General features: G+C 36.0%; 2 non-coding genes across 2 annotated transcripts; both read left to right on the plus strand.

Moving 5' to 3' along the window:
• Positions 1-2,233: 2,233 nt before the first annotated feature.
• On the plus strand, positions 2,234-2,341 carry LOC140815316 (small nucleolar RNA R71). The gene has a single exon (XR_012114340.1). It is a non-coding gene; the product is annotated as a small nucleolar RNA R71 (small nucleolar RNA).
• A 2,342-nt stretch (positions 2,342-4,683) lies between these two features.
• On the plus strand, positions 4,684-4,791 carry LOC140815324 (small nucleolar RNA R71). The gene has a single exon (XR_012114341.1). It is a non-coding gene; the product is annotated as a small nucleolar RNA R71 (small nucleolar RNA).
• The last annotated feature ends 14,383 nt before the right edge of the window (positions 4,792-19,174 follow it).

Below are 19,174 nucleotides of genomic sequence, written 5' to 3' on the forward strand. Positions count from 1 at the left end.
AGTAGCATCATTCAATTTCCTGTAGTCTATGCATACTCGCCAACCAGTCACTGGGCGAGTTGAAATCAATTCATTGTTCTCATTTTTCACTACAGTTATTCCTCCCTTCTTAGGCACTACTTGTACTGGTGAAACCCATGAGCTATCAGATATAGCATAAATAACACCAGTATTTAACAATTTTAACACCTCAGCCCTTACAACTTCTATCATTGCAGGATTAAGCCTTCTCTGATGATCAACATAAGGTGAATATGATTCCTGCATCAAAATTTTATGCATACAAACAGTAGGGCTAATTCCCCTTATATCAGCAATTGTCCATCCCAGAGCAGATTTAAATTCTCTCAACACCCTCAACAATTTTTCTTTTTCAGTACAAGTAAGAAAAGAAGAGATGATTACCGGATATGTTGAATTTTCACCTAAAAATGCATAACAGAGGTGACTTGGAAGTTCCTTCAATTCAGGGGATATTTTTGGTACCTCTATATTTGCATCTTCAAGTAATTCTACAGGATGCACATCACTCTTTTCTCTAGGCAATGTATCGAGAGCAAGTAACTCCTCTTGGACATCCCAATCATCTTCATCCAATGTAGACACCGATTCCAACAAGCATCTCTCCAAGGAATCTTTTGTCAATCTTCCTGCACCAACATGAGATACACATGAGTCAATTACATCAATGCTATTACAAGTATTTACCTCATTTGGTTCTTTGATTGTGTTGTAGATGTTGAACATGACTTCTTCTCCACCTACTCTCAATGTAAGCTCACCCTTGTGCACATCGATCAAAGCTTTTCCAGTGGCCAAAAATGGCCTTCCAAAAATAAGTGGGGTGTCCTGGTCTTCTTCCATATCTAGAATGACAAAATCAGCAGGAAATATAAATTTGTCTACCTTTACCAGAACATCCTCCACTATACCCCGTGGATATGTAAGTGATCTATCCGCCAGCTGCAAGGTAATAATGCTAGGCTTCACCTCGCCAAGCTCTAAAGTCATGTAAATAGAAAAAGGCATTAAATTAATACTGACACCTAAATCACACAAAGCTTTATTTATTCTAGAACCACCAATAATACAAGGGATAGTAAAACTCCCTGGATCTTTGAGTTTCTGTGGTAGTTTCCTTTGAAGTATGGCGCTACACTCTTCTGTCAATTTCACTGTCTCAAACTCATGCAACTTTCTCTTCTTTGACATCACATCTTTTATGAATTTTGCATAGTTTGGCATTTGCTCTAAAGCATCAGTAAATGGAATGTTGATATGAATCTTCTTGAAGATCTCCAAAAATTTGGCAAATTGATCATCCAATTTCTTCTTCTTGAACCTCAGCGGATATGGAAGAGTCGGCTTAAATACCGGAGGTTGTTCAACTTCAGCTTCAACTTTAGTATTAGATCCCTCAGTTTCAACGTCTTCAACAATCACCTCATTTTCATCCTTCTCATTGGAATTTTTAACCTCAAGCTCTTTTCCACTTCTCAAAGTTACAGCTTTGCATTGCTCCTTTGGATTCACTTCAGTGTTACTTGGGAACTGACCTTTATTTTGATCTTTCAATGCATTAGCCAATTGACCAATCTGTGTCTCCAATGATTTCATAGTTGCTCCCATATTTCCCATGTGAGTTTCCATGCCATCAAGACGAGATTCAGTCCTAGCCATCCTTTTACTAGATTCAACAACAAATGTTCCAACAAGATCCTCAAGTGAAAGTTTTCCTTCCCCCTTTGATGTATTGAACCCCGATGGAGGATTCAACACATTCTTATTATTAGCAAATGAAAAATTTTCATGATTTCTCAATCCAGGATGATAAGTGTTAGAGGGAGGGTTACCTCGATATCCTCCGTAGCCACCAAAATTCCTATTGTTGATATAATGAGCCTCATCAGGAATTTGTGGTTCTACAGTAACAACCGATGCATTTTCAACCTCTAATGTACCAGTCTTATTCATTGCTGCAATTTGATTTGTCAAAGCTGAAACTTGAGCTGTGAGTGATGTAATAGGATCAATGGCATAAATTCCAGCTTGCTTCTTTACTCCTGACCTTTCAGACGGCCACTGATAACTGTTAATGGTCATCTGTTCAAGCAAATCATATGCTTGATCAGGTGATTTTGCAAATATCGTGCCACCAGCTGCTGCATCAACAGTGCCTCTTGTCTGTCCATTGAAACCATTGTAAAATAATTCAATCTGTACCCAATCTTCGAAACCATGGTTTGGACATCTTCTCAACAACTCCTTATACCGTTCCCATGCCTCATATAATTGCTCAAAATCAGTCTGCCTAAAAGTACTTATCTCGATTTTTAACTGTGCAGACTTTGCAGGTGGGAAATATTTTGCAAGAAACTTAGTTGCTAACTCCTGCCATGTAGTGATACTCCCCAAAGGAAGCGATTGGAGCCATCCTCTTGCTTGGTCCCTAAGAGAAAAAGGAAACAAACGCATTCGAATTATATCATCAGAAACACCATTTATTTTTTCCGTATCAGTAATTTCAAGGAATGTTCTGAGATGTAGATGAGGATCTGCAGTAGCGGCTCCATTAAACTGATTCTGTTGAACCATGTTTATCAATGTAGGCTTGACCTCAAAGTTGTTTGCATTAATTGTTCCTCGTGCTATACCAGAATAATGAGCATTCAATACTTGCCTAAAATGATCTCTGATGGGTATTGCAGGGGGTGGATTTTCATTGTCTCTGTTTTCAGCCATTGCTCGAATCTCTTCTCTTCTTGCCTTTCTTAACCTTCTTGCGGTTCTTTCGATCTCAGGATCAAAAATGAGCAAGTCAAGATTTTGCGATCTTCGCATGCACTGTCAAACAAAAACAATAAACAAATCAGTGTTTAATGTAGTATAATAAAAATAGCTCTAAATTAAAAATCTAGACTAATTGGTAACAATACTAATATAAATTCAAATTTTACACTCCCCGGCAACGGCGCCAAAAACTTGTTGCGTGTTTTCTTAATTGCTTGCAAGTGCACAACGTCAAGTTATAGTAAAATGTAATTTTGAGTACAAGTGCCGATCCCACGAGGAATGTATTTCTAAATTTATATTAATGCTTGTAATTAAAATAGTCTTGATTTTATTTAGAATAATCAAATAACAGATTTGTTCGCATCAATAACTGAATTGAAAATAAATTTAATTGTAATACCAAACAGAGTTGAACAACAATGGAATAAAAGATCTAGAGGTCCGATTTCACGCAACTATCCACCATGTGTATTTTTGTGTAGCTATATTATATTTGTCCTTCTTATTCATTAGCCAAGAATTCTAAAATCATCTACTCCCTCTCCCGAGTGTTAAGCAGATACTAATTACCAGAACATCCTCCACTATACCCCGTGGATATGTAAGTGATCTATCCGCCAGCTGCAAGGTAATAATGCTAGGCTTCACCTCGCCAAGCTCTAAAGTCATGTAAATAGAAAAAGGCATTAAATTAATACTGACACCTAAATCACACAAAGCTTTATTTATTCTAGAACCACCAATAATACAAGGGATAGTAAAACTCCCTGGATCTTTGAGTTTCTGTGGTAGTTTCCTTTGAAGTATGGCGCTACACTCTTCTGTCAATTTCACTGTCTCAAACTCATGCAACTTTCTCTTCTTTGACATCACATCTTTTATGAATTTTGCATAGTTTGGCATTTGCTCTAAAGCATCAGTAAATGGAATGTTGATATGAATCTTCTTGAAGATCTCCAAAAATTTGGCAAATTGATCATCCAATTTCTTCTTCTTGAACCTCAGCGGATATGGAAGAGTCGGCTTAAATACCGGAGGTTGTTCAACTTCAGCTTCAACTTTAGTATTAGATCCCTCAGTTTCAACGTCTTCAACAATCACCTCATTTTCATCCTTCTCATTGGAATTTTTAACCTCAAGCTCTTTTCCACTTCTCAAAGTTACAGCTTTTCATTGCTCCTTTGGATTCACTTCAGTGTTACTTGGGAACTGACCTTTATTTTGATCTTTCAATGCATTAGCCAATTGACCAATCTGTGTCTCCAATGATTTCATGTTGCTCCCATATTTCCCATGTGAGTTTCCATGCCATCAAGACGAGATTCAGTCCTAGCCATCCTTTTACTAGATTCAACAACAAATGTTCCAACAAGATCCTCAAGTGAAAGTTTTCCTTCCCCCTTTGATGTATTGAACCCCGGTGGAGGATTCAACACATTCTTATTATTAGCAAATGAAAAATTTTCATGATTTCTCAATCCAGGATGATAAGTGTTAGAGGGAGGGTTACCTCGATATCCTCCGTAGCCACCAAAATTCCTATTGTTGATATAATGAGCCTCATCAGGAATTTGTGGTTCTACAGTAACAACCGATGTATTTTCAACCTCTGATGTACCAGTCTTATTCATTGCTGCAATTTGATTTGTCAAAGCTGAAACTTGAGCTGTGAGTGATGTAATAGGATCAATGGCATAAATTCCAGCTTGCTTCTTTACTCCTGACCTTTCAGACGGCCACTGATAACTGTTAATGGTCATCTGTTCAAGCAAATCATATGCTTGATCAGGTGATTTTGCAAATATCGTGCCACCAGCTGCTGCATCAACAGTGCCTCTTGTCTGTCCATTGAAACCATTGTAAAATAATTCAATCTGTACCCAATCTTCGAAACCATGGTTTGGACATCTTCTCAACAACTCCTTATACCGTTCCCATGCCTCATATAATTGCTCAAAATCAGTCTGCCTAAAAGTACTTATCTCGATTTTTAACTGTGCAGACTTTGCAGGTGGGAAATATTTTGCAAGAAACTTAGTTGCTAACTCCTGCCATGTAGTGATACTCCCCAAAGGAAGCGATTGGAGCCATCCTCTTGCTTGGTCCCTAAGAGAAAAAGGAAACAAACGCATTCGAATTATATCATCAGAAACACCATTTATTTTTTCCGTATCAGTAATTTCAAGGAATGTTCTGAGATGTAGATGAGGATCTGCAGTAGCGGCTCCATTAAACTGATTCTGTTGAACCATGTTTATCAATGTAGGCTTGACCTCAAAGTTGTTTGCATTAATTGTTCCTCGTGCTATACCAGAATAATGAGCATTCAATACTTGCCTAAAATGATCTCTGATGGGTATTGCAGGGGGTGGATTTTCATTGTCTCTGTTTTCAGCCATTGCTCGAATCTCTTCTCTTCTTGCCTTTCTTAACCTTCTTGCGGTTCTTTCGATCTCAGGATCAAAAATGAGCAAGTCAAGATTTTGCGATCTTCGCATGCACTGTCAAACAAAAACAATAAACAAATCAGTGTTTAATGTAGTATAATAAAAATAGCTCTAAATTAAAATCTAGACTAATTGGTAACAATACTAATATAAATTCAAATTTTACACTCCCCGGCAACGGCGCCAAAAACTTGTTGCGTGTTTTCTTAATTGCTTGCAAGTGCACAACGTCAAGTTATAGTAAAATGTAATTTTGAGTACAAGTGCCGATCCCACGAGGAATGTATTCTAAATTTATATTAATGCTTGTAATTAAAATAGTCTTGATTTTATTTAGAATAATCAAATAACAGATTTGTTCGCATCAATAACTGAATTGAAAATAAATTTAATTGTAATACCAAACAGAGTTGAACAACAATGGAATAAAAGATCTAGAGGTCCGATTTCACGCAACTATCCACCATGTGTATTTTTGTGTAGCTATATTATATTTGTCCTTCTTATTCATTAGCCAAGAATTCTAAAATCATCTACTCCCTCTCCCGAGTGTTAAGCAGATACTAATTATCTAACAAAAGATTGTAACGTCCCCATCAACAATCTATAATTAAATAACACAATAAGCACTCAAGTCTTTTAATGGCTTCAATAGCACTATATGTCCTCCCGAACTATATAAATACTATCGATGTATTTTTCCCTTTCTTGTTTATAAATTCCCTTTTCCAAGTGATAATTTATAAACATAAGCATCATTCAAGATATGGCCAATAAATTGAAAGCATTAAAATTGGAAACATACAAATGAACAATAAGGAAATCTCATATAGCATAAATCATAAATCATCACACATGGTTTCTAGTTTTGATCCATCGTTCCTCTAGAAATAAAAATTAGTTCATAATAAAAATAACACAACACACAAATCTTAAACAAAACATAGTAAATAACAATGAAAGTAAAGAAAGAAGAACTTAGAACAAGAGTTTTGGAGTTCAAATGAAGCTTTTATCCAAAGATGTGCAAGAACTTTCCCAAGGATGCACTTGATCTTTAATCTCTTTGTTGTAGCCTCCAACCTTTTCCTTTTTCTCCAAGATGCCCTAGATGATGAATAATGGAAGCTTTTTATAGTCCTCAACAAGTCTTGCACGCAAAACACCAAAGTCTTCAAGTCCCATGCGCAGCACACCATAGTTTCACAATTTCCGGAAGTTGTCTGTGCATGACCGCAGGTGCGGTAATCTAAGGAGCGCGGGTGCGGTGTCTTCTCGGCAGAAATTCTCCTGTGCAACTGGTGATACCGCGGGTGCGGCGCTTGCATGACCGCGGGTGCGGTCTCTTGCTTCGTGTCTTTTTGTCCTTTGCACCTTCTAATTCATCACTATATCACTCCAAACTCCCATTTCTAAGCTTCCAAACTACAATAACAAAAACAACAACATATCCAATAAAACCTGCTCAAAAATCACAAAATTCCAAGTTAAAAACAAGTAATAAAAGTACAATAAATTGCACTTATCAAGAGGTACGAAGTAACACCCCCTCTCAAACTTTCTGACAAAATCTGCCACAATACTATCTCCCTGTCTCAACGTCATAAATTCACTGGTCAAACGAGGACGTACTTCTTCAGTGAAGTACTTGGAGTAGAAGTCCTCCTTGAAACCATTCCAAGGCAGCACCTGCTGTAACGTACCGTACTTTTACTACTTCAAAATTTGCGGAAAAATTAAAAATTTTCTTTAATCATAAAATATCCTTCAACATTTATCATAAAATATTACAACCAAGTCCCCCATAAGATATGGTTGTTCAAAACATCATCAAATAAAATGGTTCACCAACATACTTGTTCAAATTATTTCCCATCGAAACATAAAATCAGAGTATTTTAAACTGTGCTTAAAACATAAACTTGGCGGTCCTCGGGTTTAGCCTCCTGCTCAGTCCAAGCCTGCTACTTAGTCCCCACCTCCTGTCTCCTCATCAACATAGTTACCTGCATCGATCAAGTCTAGTGAGTCTAAAGACTCAACACGTATAAACTGGGAATAACGAGTACTACATAATAAAATCACATGCAACTTTAAAATAGGGAATACATAACTTGAAACTTGAACTTGCAAAATAAACTTGAACTCTTAATAAACTTGAACTTAAAATAAACTTGAGCTTTGCATAACCTTTGAACTTTCATAATAAACTTTGAACTTTGCGTAATAACTTTGAACTTTGCGTACATACATACTATGACGTGCCATCATCATAAACTTTCATAAACATACTGCATACTTGAACATACTTGAACATACGTAACTTCATCATTTTCGTAGAGGATGTTTCAATGCAAGTGACCCTTAACATAATAAATATCTGATCAGACAAACCACAGTACTGGGCTGACAGGGACGTATCCACTGCCACATACATGAGATCCCTGTTCATAATTTAACAGGCCAGTTGATCCACGTTCATAATTTAACGCTTCACAACCACGATCTAACCCGTTCATAATTTAACGGGCGGATTGGTCCCCGTTCATAATTTAACGCTTTCCAATCCTAACATAATTTGGTCACAAGACATTTAGCATACCTCCAAAAACTTAAAATATTTTCTTTGCACGTCCTGCATACTTACTTGGTGTTGAGGGATTCGTTGGATCTCGATTGGGGCCGTTGCTGCACATACTAACATGAATTCAAAAACTTAACTTGCATATCTCATACTTAGCATGCTTACTCTCCAGCTCAAACGCCTCTTAGGACATTCTAAAATTCCCATGACTCGACCCTGTAAATCATAGTACTAAATCATGACATAAAACTCAAAGCATACTATAAATTTTTCCCAAAACATGAAGGACACGGACCTTGCTTAAAACACGGTTCAATGATCCAAAATGAAACTTCATATCATCTAAATTAATTTTTAGTATACTAGGATATAAAGATTTAATAGTACTCAAAAAAATCAAGAAAAACTAATTTTGAAGTCAAAAATCTGCACTAGGCAGCGCTGTCCCGCACAAGCAGCGCACCTGCGCTGCACACAGCAGCGCAGGTGCGGCGCTGCTGCCGCACAGGCAGCGCACCCGCGCTGCCTAGAGCAGCGCGGGTGCGGCCTGCTGCCGCAGAGGCAGCGCCCCTGCGCTGCCTCTGGCAGCGCAGGTGCGGCATGCCCTCGGCCAGGCAGCGCCCCTGCGCTGCCTATGGCAGCACAGGTGCGGCGCTGCTGCACCCGAACGCTACTCTTCCGACACGAACTCCTAAAAACATCATTACTAACTTTCGTATATGTAGCAACGATCACCCATCGATACCCAACGAAGCCTGCAACAAGAAATTCTCAAGAACACATTAAAATTCATAACTTTCTTGAAACACGATTTGAGCAGTCATACTAAAAACTCCATAACTCACTCGTTTTTAATCCAAATAACTCGAATTTTATATCAAATCGAACGTATCAAAAAGATCTACGTTTTTGTAATTAAAAGTTTCCTCAAAATCTTTACTGAAAAATCGCAGTATTTTTCAGAACAACAAAAACGTGAATTTGGTGATCCAAAAATTGTTTCAAACTTGATCTAAACGTGATTGCTCAAACTTCTACGCATCGCACATATAATTTTCGCATAAATAACAACACAACACATAATATGACATGATCGATGCAGCAAGAACAGAATATACGTGCCTTTTGATATTTAAAAATACCGTAACGACGATACCGAAGCGGAGATGATACGAGAGACGATCCGGAACGAACTTTGCTCGATTTTTCTTTGAAGAAAGCTCACTAAAAATTTGTTGCTAGAAATTCAGAGATTGTACGTGTATATGTAAGGAGAACTTGGAGAGGAGAAAATAATAATAATAAGGAGATTGATTGATAGAAAGAAGTTTTAAAAATCTTTCTTTCTATTAGTCAAAAAGGTTGAATGGAATGTGTTTTATGTTTTGTGTGTGTTTGTGTGTTTACGTGTAGTTGTGTGTGTAGAGTGTGTGTGTGTTTGTGTTTTAATATATATATGTGTGTATATATATATATATATATATATATACACAAACAATTGTAACATGTGTATCTAATATGATAAAAATATACTTAAAAACATTTAACATACTAATTTAAAATAAATCTCATATTAACCCCACTATAAATTTTAACTTTAAATAAGATGCACAAATGCTAAAATTCTAAAAATTTAAAATCAAATAATCATTTAAATAATTTAATTAAGCTCTTAAATTTCTAAAATTAATTAAATTATTTAAAATACTCCATCCTTATAAAATACTGCATTAAAATTTACTAAAAATCGTCCCGGTCTCCTTTCCTCAATCTCGCCTCGAATAATCGCCTGAAACATAAAACTCTAGAAACATTTTAACATACATTAAATAAACATAAATAATTAAAATAATAAATTTCATAAATTAAATGAAAGCATGCATTAAAATCATTTAATAAAATACATAAGGAATTTAATAACTTGCACGCACTTGGTTCATATGGACTTAAAATTTTCGGGACTTCACAATCTATCCCCCTTAATTTGAATTTCGTCCCCGAAATTCGCTAATCCTCAATAATCCAAAAGTTTAGATTCTTAATTCTAGTATTCCAAAAATCCACGCTACCGTTGCGCTACTCTGATAAATATTTAAGTCTTATGTTGTCCTTACGTCTCTTCAATCCTAATTAAATTTCCTACCAAAAACCTCGTTTGCGATTCACAACTTAAAACGACTTATGGAGACTTACTTTTACTTTACTATAATCTCGACTTCTAACTTTTCTCACCGTTCCCAATATTAAAAATGGAGGCTCAAACTTATCGTATCATACCGACCTTATACTATACCCGTAATGATCAGTGACCTATTACATTTGCATTTACGCAATTCATCTTAAAAATTCTTAGCACCCAAAAATTACTGATCAACTCTTATCCTCGGCAATACACTTAATAGTTAAACATTATATTACCTCATAATAATATTGGCCTACAACTCTTGAATCGATTCTTTCCTTACAATACTAAGCTTATGTAACTGAGCTATTTACAAGTACGTCCCAAATATAAAATTGTTGTCAACCTTTAATTTCGAGTAAGGAATACAACAAGTATAAAAGTCTATAAGATTTTTAAACAAAATAAATTATGACATATCATTATAATAATGAGATAAGATATACATAATTATTTAAACATATACAATATTATATACACCATATTTATACCATAAAATTATACAAATACATACATATACCAACGGTCATAAAACGGTAACTAACGGCTAGTTTTTGATTTTTCTCTATAAATACCATCTCACAAATACATTCAATCACTCCAACTTTCTCTTCTCTCTAAAACTTATTCTTCATCAATTTTTTTTTTTTTTTTCCCGAAGAAAACGAAGATGGATCTTGCAAAGTTATTTTTAATTCTTTTAGTTATTGCATTTACGATTCTTATATTTATTGGAGAATATCCTCCTCATGTTTTTTCTTTATTTTTACGATTACTTGTAATTGTTGTTTATTCATTACTTTGTTTTACAATATTTATTAATTAATAAAATGTATCGTGATTTGTCGTACCATCATGGCAAACTTTTAGATTTCTTACTCAATAAAAATCTTAATATTCATTGATTGATAACTTATGTTGAAGACCACTAATTCCCTTTTGTATTTATTTCACCCAAAAATTCCGTTTAAACAAATATCCCATAAATTTTAAATTCAACCTTACGATACCCAAATAATTTATATTTTTGGCCCTACAACTCTTCAAAATTTGCATCTTCGTACCCATAAATTTTTCGACTTAACCTCATTAACCTTAAAATTCTTTGCACTCAAAATTAAATCCCAAATTTGGTAAATTCGAAACTAACTCCTTATAATTTTATCTTTGCACTTAAGTCCTGAAATTATTGGTCAGTACAAGTAGGTCCTTAAAATTCTCAATTCATGCCATTCAATCCTTAAATCTAACTAAATAGAGCATACACCTTAAATAAATTCTACGTCTTTATACTTCCAAAGATCGTCGTAGTTCCAAATCATTAATCCTTACATGGAGTTCTCAGAAAGCAACTAAGCTAACAACCACAAACCATCAGTAATTTCTTAGAAAATCTACAAGTCCCAAAAGCATTCATAATTGTCAAGTTTAACTTATGACTCACAAGTATAACATCAGTACTACTAACCAAAAATTAATATAGACAAATCAATTACAACTTTTCCTGACACTCAAAAGCAAAATTCTTACTCATGTCCAATTCCACCACAACAGCGTGCAAGAAAATTAAATAGTTTTTCATTTCATGTCGTAATATGCATAAAAATTTCAAAGATCCATTCTCAACTCATAACGACATGTAAACTTGTACTCCAAAATGTATGTCATGTAAACATACAAGTAATAGCATTTAAAACATGCACATGCTGAAATCATGACTCCATGCTTACTACTTAAAAGACTTTAAAATTTTAGAACTTACAGACTTGAGGTGCGACTTCGTGAGCTTCTTGCGACTGGCAGTAGGCATAACCCTTTACAAGAACCTGGCTTTGATACCAACTGTAACGTACCGTACTTTTACTACTTCAAAATTTGCGGAAAAATTAAAAATTTTCTTTAATCATAAAATATCCTTCAACATTTATCATAAAATATTACAACCAAGTCCCCCATAAGATATGGTTGTTCAAAACATCATCAAATAAAATGGTTCACCAACATACTTGTTCAAATTATTTCCCATCGAAACATAAAATCAGAGTATTTTAAACTGTGCTTAAAACATAAACTTGGCGGTCCTCGGGTTTAGCCTCCTGCTCAGTCCAAGCCTGCTACTTAGTCCCCACCTCCTGTCTCCTCATCAACATAGTTACCTGCATCGATCAAGTCTAGTGAGTCTAAAGACACAACACGTATAAACTGGGAATAACGAGTACTACATAATAAAATCACATGCAACTTTAAAATAGGGAATACATAACTTGAAACTTGAACTTGCAAAATAAACTTGAACTCTTAATAAACTTGAACTTAAAATAAACTTGAGCTTTGCATAACCTTTGAACTTTCATAATAAACTTTGAACTTTGCGTAATAACTTTGAACTTTGCGTACATACATACTATGACGTGCCATCATCATAAACTTTCATAAACATACTGCATACTTGAACATACTTGAACATACGTAACTTCATCATTTTCGTAGAGGATGTTTCAATGCAAGTGACCCTTAACATAATAAATATCTGATCAGACAAACCACAGTACTGGGCTGACAGGGACGTATCCACTGCCACATACATGAGATCCCTATTCATAATTTAACAGGCCAGTTGATCCACGCTCATAATTTAACGCTTCACAACCACGATCCAACCCGTTCATAATTTAACGGGCGGATTGGTCCCCGTTCATAATTTAACGCTTTCCAATCCTAACATAATTTGGTCACAAGACATTTAGCATACCTCCAAAAACTTAAAATATTTTCTTTGCACGTCCTGCATACTTACTTGGTGTTGAGGGATTCGTTGGATCTCGATTGGGGCCGTTGCTGCACATACTAACATGAATTCAAAAACTTAACTTGCATATCTCATACTTAGCATGCTTACTCTCCAGCTCAAACGCCTCTTAGGACATTCTAAAATTCCCATGACTCGACCTTGTAAATCATAGTACTAAATCATGACATAAAACTCAAAGCATACTATAAATTTTTCCCAAAACATGAAGGACACGGACCTTGCTTAAAACACGGTTCAATGATCCAAAATGAAACTTCATATCATCTAAATTAATTTTTAGTATACTAGGATATAAAGATTTAATAGTACTCAAAAAAATCAAGAAAAACTAATTTTGAAGTCAAAAATCTGCACTAGGCAGCGCTGTCCCGCACAGGCAGCGCACCCGCGCTGCCTACAGCAGCGCGGGTGCGGCCTGCTGCCGCACAGGCAGCGCCCCTGCGCTGCCTCTGACAGCGCAGGTGCGGCCTGCCCTCGGCCAGGCAGCGCCCCTGCGCTGCCTATGGCAGCACAGGTGCGGCGCTGCTGCACCCGAACGCTACTCTTCCGACACGAACTCCTAAAAACATCATTACTAACTTTCGTATATGTAGCAACGATCACCCATCGATTCCCAACGAAGCCTGCAACAAGAAATTCTCAAGAATACATTAAAATTCATAACTTTCTTGAAACACGATTTGAGCAGTCATACTAAAAACTCCATAACTCACTCGTTTTTAATCCAAATAACTCGAATTTTATATCAAATCGAACGTATCAAAAAGATCTACGTTTTTGTAATTAAAAGTTTCCTCAAAATCTTTACTGAAAAATCGCAGTATTTTTCAGAACAACAAAAACGTGAATTTGGTGATCCAAAAATTGTTTCAAACTTGATCTAAACGTGATTGCTCAAACTTCTACGCATCGCACATATAATTTTCGCATAAATAACAACACAACACATAATATGACATGATCGATGCAGCAAGAACAGAATATACGTGCCTTTTGATATTTAAAAATACCGTAACGACGATACCGAAGCGGAGATGATACGAGAGACGATCCGGAACGAACTTTGCTCGATTTTTCTTTGAAGAAAGCTCACTAAAAATTTGTTGCTAGAAATTCAGAGATTGTACGTGTATATGTAAGGAGAACTTGGAGAGGAGAAAATAATAATAATAAGGAGATTGATTGATAGAAAGAAGTTTTAAAAACCTTTCTTTCTATTAGTCAAAAAGGTTGAATGGAATGTGTTTTATGTTTTGTGTGTGTTTGTGTGTTTACGTGTAGTTGTGTGTGTAGAGTGTGTGTGTGTTTGTGTTTTAATATATATATGTGTATATATATATATATATATATATATATACACAAACAATTGTAACATGTGTATCTAATATGATAAAAATATACTTAAAAACATTTAACATACTAATTTAAAATAAATCTCATATTAACCCCACTATAAATTTTAACTTTAAATAAGATGCACAAATGCTAAAATTCTAAAAATTTAAAATCAAATAATCATTTAAATAATTTAATTAAGCTCTTAAATTTCTAAAATTAATTAAATTATTTAAAATACTCCATCCTTATAAAATACTGCATTAAAATTTACTAAAAATCGTCCCGGTCTCCTTTCCTCAATCTCGCCTCGAATAATCGCCTGAAACATAAAACTCTAGAAACATTTTAACATACATTAAATAAACATAAATAATTAAAATAATAAATTTCATAAATTAAATGAAAGCATGCATTAAAATCATTTAATAAAATACATAAGGAATTTAATAACTTGCACGCACTTGGTTCATATGGACTTAAAATTTTCGGGACTTCACACCTGCAAATTGACTGCCACTGACGCACTCTCCCACCATAGTCTAGCGTCTCCAGTCAATAAGAAAGTAGCACAACGGACCCTGTCAGCATCTATCAGCTCCATAAAGTCGAAAATTACCTCGATGGACTTGATCCATCCCTCAGCTACCATCGGGTCAGTGGTACCCGCAAACTCCTTTGGGCTCATCCTCCTAAACCATTCATACACCTGCCTCTGGTTGGAGCCTCGCCCCTGCACCTACTGCTGCAGCCTGGTTCCCCGCAAACTGTGCGAAGAACTGGGTCATTCCAGCAAGCATCTGCGCCTGCATATCTGGAGGTGGTGGTGGTGGATTGGCCCTCTCCTCAACTCGAGGCTCTCTGTCATGCTCCCTCTCTACACGGTTAATCACACGTCTGGGAGGCATATTGTTCCAATAATTTACCCAACACATAAACCCAACATACATGATCATGATATAAGTAACGTACGATGCACGTAATTGAATTAAAATATGGACATGCTGAAATAATGGCTTAATGCATATTACGCAACATGTATCTTTAAAACTTTAAAACTTACAGACTTGAGGTGTGTCTTCGTGAGCTTCTTGCGACTGGCAGTAGGCATAACCCTTTACAAGAACACCGCTCTGATACCAACTGTAACGTACCGTACTTTTACTACTTAAAAATTGCGGAAAAATTAAAAATTTTCTTGAATACGAAAATGAAATCAATACGGTCGCCACTACATCATCCATTCACCAATAAAATTTTTGCTAAAAGAAAAGCTTGCTCAAAACATCTCGCATCAAAGCATAAAATCAGAGTATTTTAAACTTGCATAAAAAATATTAAAATAACGTGGGCGGTCCTCGGGTCTAGCCTCCCGCTCAGTCCAAGCCTGCTCCTTGGTCCCCACCTCCTGTCTCCTCATAGACATCCTCACCTGCATCGATCAAGTCTAGTGAGTCTAAAGACTCAACACGTATAAACTGGGAGTAACGAGTACTACATAATAAAATCACATGCAACTTTAAAATAGAGCGTACATACATGAAACTTGAACTTGAAATGAGCTTGAACTTTCATACATACATAGACCTGCCATAACGTGAAAGCTTTCATGAACATGCTTGCATACTTGAACATACATGAACATACATGACTTCATTTTGCGTAGAGGCATGTTTCAAAACAAGTGACCCATACATAATAAATGCCTGATCAGACAAACCACAGTACTGGGCTGACAGGTACGTATCCACTGCCACATACATGAGATCTCCGTTCATAATTTAACGCTTTCCAACCTCGATCTAACCCGTTCATAATTTAATGGGGTGGAGAGGTCCTCGGCCACGTTCACCGACTTCCAAACCCATTCATAATTTGGTCACAAGACAATTAGCATGCCTCAAAAACTTAAAATATTTTCTTTTTGCACGTCAACATACTTACTTGGCGTTGAGGGATTCGTTGGACTTCGATTGGGGCCATTGCTGCAACATACTAACGTGAATTCATAAACTTAATGGGTGTAACTTAAATGTAATAATCAAGCTTACCCACGAGTTCATACATTTCCTTAGGACGTTCTAAAATTCTCGTGATTCGACCTCGTTAAACATTGCACTAAACCAAGACATCAAACCTCAAAGCATAACATAATATTTCCCAAAAACTCAAGCACACGGACCTCGTGCCCAGCTCCTGCTCCGGGTCCGTGTAGGTGCGGTGGAATGACTCGTGAAGAAAAGGGAAGGCACGGAACCCGTGCTGAGGTCCGGGTGGGTTCCGTGTACCTGCGCAACTTTTACATCAAGAAAAGAACATAGGCACGGACTCCGTGCCCTGGTCCGTGTGGGGGTCCGTGTCGACTCGCAAAAATGGATACTCGAAGGAAACAAAGGCACGGACCCCGTGGCAGGGTCCGTGTATGGGTCCGTGTGGCCTCGATTTTTTCTGGACCTGCGAGGAAGACTTACACAATGTCTATTCTCCCAAACAAACAACTAATGGACGAAATTAAACACCTTGAGACCATCCTAAGACACCATAGCATTGAACTAAACTCGCATAAGCGTCCCAAACAACGACGTTCATCCTACGACGCATACGACACGAAAATACGACAATGACATCACATCGTTTCCTACGACTTCTAAAGTGCTCGAGTGCCTGTCGACACTAAAAGACATATTAAATACCAACCCAACATCAAAATAATCAAACCTAGACGCAGCAACAATAACCCGTCGATCCCCAACGAAGCCTGCAACAATAAAACTTCAAGAACACAATTTACGTAAAAGTCGCAGTTTGAGCAGTCCCGCGAAAAACGCCATAACTCACTCAATTTTCGTCCAAAAATTTCGAATTTTATATCAATCAAAGGTATCGAAAAGTTATACGTTTTTCACGTTGAAAAGTTTCCCAAAATATGTACCGAAAATTTGCAGTTTTGATATGAACAGTAAAAACGTGAATTTAGTTCCCAAAAACTACTCCAAAACACATCCAATAAATTTTCTGCTCAAACTACTACATATCCATCACACGTTTTCGTACAAAACACATAAAAATAAATACTATGACATGATCGACGCAGGAAAAACAGATTATACGTGCCTTTTGAATCTTAAACGTTACCGAACGACGACACCGAAGCGGAGATGGAGTGAGGCTTGATCCGGGACGAATGTGGCGCTAAAGTCTTGCAATAAAATTCACGAAAACTTGCTGAAATGTTGAAGGGATTGGGGGCGGCTGGTTTCTACCTTAGAACCCTAGGTTTTCTTTTTAAAAAAATTTTGAAAAAAATAACAAGTGTGTGTGTTGTGTGTCTTACGTGAGAGTGTGTGTGAAAGTGTGTGTGTGCGTGTGTTTTGGGTTAATTAGGAGACTAATTTGCTTAATTAATAATTACAAGTTAATTTGAAATATTAACTCCATTAACAAGTCAATAAAATTGTGCACCACTAAACATCCTAATAAAATCTCCTAATTTAAATAAAATGCATAACTACTCAACTTTAAAAGTTTTGAAACTCTAAAATCCCTAAATTAATAATTTAGGCTTTAACATACTAAATCTAAATAAATTATTAAAAATGCCCCAAGCTCAACTTAAAATAAAATATCACATTTAAAAATTGTCAAAAATCGTCACCGGGTCTTTTCCTCAATCCCGCCTCGAATAATCGCCTGAAACAGGAACTCGAAAAAATATTTTAACCTGCATCACCATAAACATGAATAATTTAAAATAATGAAATTCTATAAATTAAGCATGGTTAAAGATCATTTAAAATAATTTAAATGATTTAATAATAATTAAATAAATACATGGGTTTTACGTGTATGTAATTTGGGCTCTACATGATTATAAAAAGTCAAAATATTTTATTTGAACAAAATTAAAATTTAAAATTGAACATCCAAAGGTTCGCGATGGTATTGAAAAAGCCGTCGCTATATTAAGCGACGGAATTGAAAAAGCCGTCGCTATATTAAACGGCGATTTTTTTTAAAAAAACCGCCGTTTAAGAAGCGACGGTTTGTAAACATAAAATGCATAAAAAAAACTACTACGCAAAAATTAAAATTATGTAGTAAATTTTCGGGGAAAAAAAATTAAAACCTGATTTGCGCAAAGATATGCAGCTCCACGTAACGCTGGAAGATCGTACCGACGAGCAAATCTACGAAATAAATACGAAAAAATGTTAGTAAAAAATTAAAAAATCGAAACTTCGAAAAATTGATAGAGTTTAACTACTACTAGAGATAGACGAAATATCGTTTAAGAAAATGTCTGCGAACCTCGGTATATATAGAATTATAGCGACGGTTTTTACCAAAACCGTCGCTATTAGCAACGGTTCAACCAAAACCGTCGCGATAATAGTGACAGTTTTGGTAAAAACCGTCGCTATTATGGCGACGGTTTTGCAAAAACCGTCGTCGATCTAGATGGGCGACTGTTTTATTAAAACCGCCGCTATTATAGCGAAGGTTTTCCTTAAACCGTCGCTATAATAGCGACGGTTTTTAATAAAACCGTCGCTTGTCAAATTAAGAGACGGTTTCCTAAAACCGTCGCTACAAAATAACGACGGGTAGAATACAAGACAGTCACACAAAATAACGACGGGTTTATCAAACAGTCGTAATTTTAGCGACAATTTATGAAAAACCGTCGCTATAATTTGATAAGCGACGGTTTTAAATGGTTTTATTTAAAACCGTCGCTATAACAGCGACGCTTTCCGTTTTTTTGTAGTGACAACCCATATCAAATATATAATATTAATTAGGAAATTGTAATTATGATCCTATTTATTTGTCTATTTTTTATTTTAGACTTCTAAATTGTCAAATTTCCATCTTAGCATGTTATCTTAGTTTCTTTCTACTTATTTTCTTTTTGCAATTTTAGTTTTTTTCTCACGCGATGTTAATGAAGTGTTGACGCAACGTTACATGACGATGACGTGTACATTGTCACATTAAAACTTAGAGACACAGCAAAAATA

This window comes from Primulina eburnea, chromosome 1, assembly GCF_022965805.1.
Source record: "Primulina eburnea isolate SZY01 chromosome 1, ASM2296580v1, whole genome shotgun sequence".
In the NCBI taxonomy this organism is placed as follows: domain Eukaryota; kingdom Viridiplantae; phylum Streptophyta; class Magnoliopsida; order Lamiales; family Gesneriaceae; genus Primulina; species Primulina eburnea.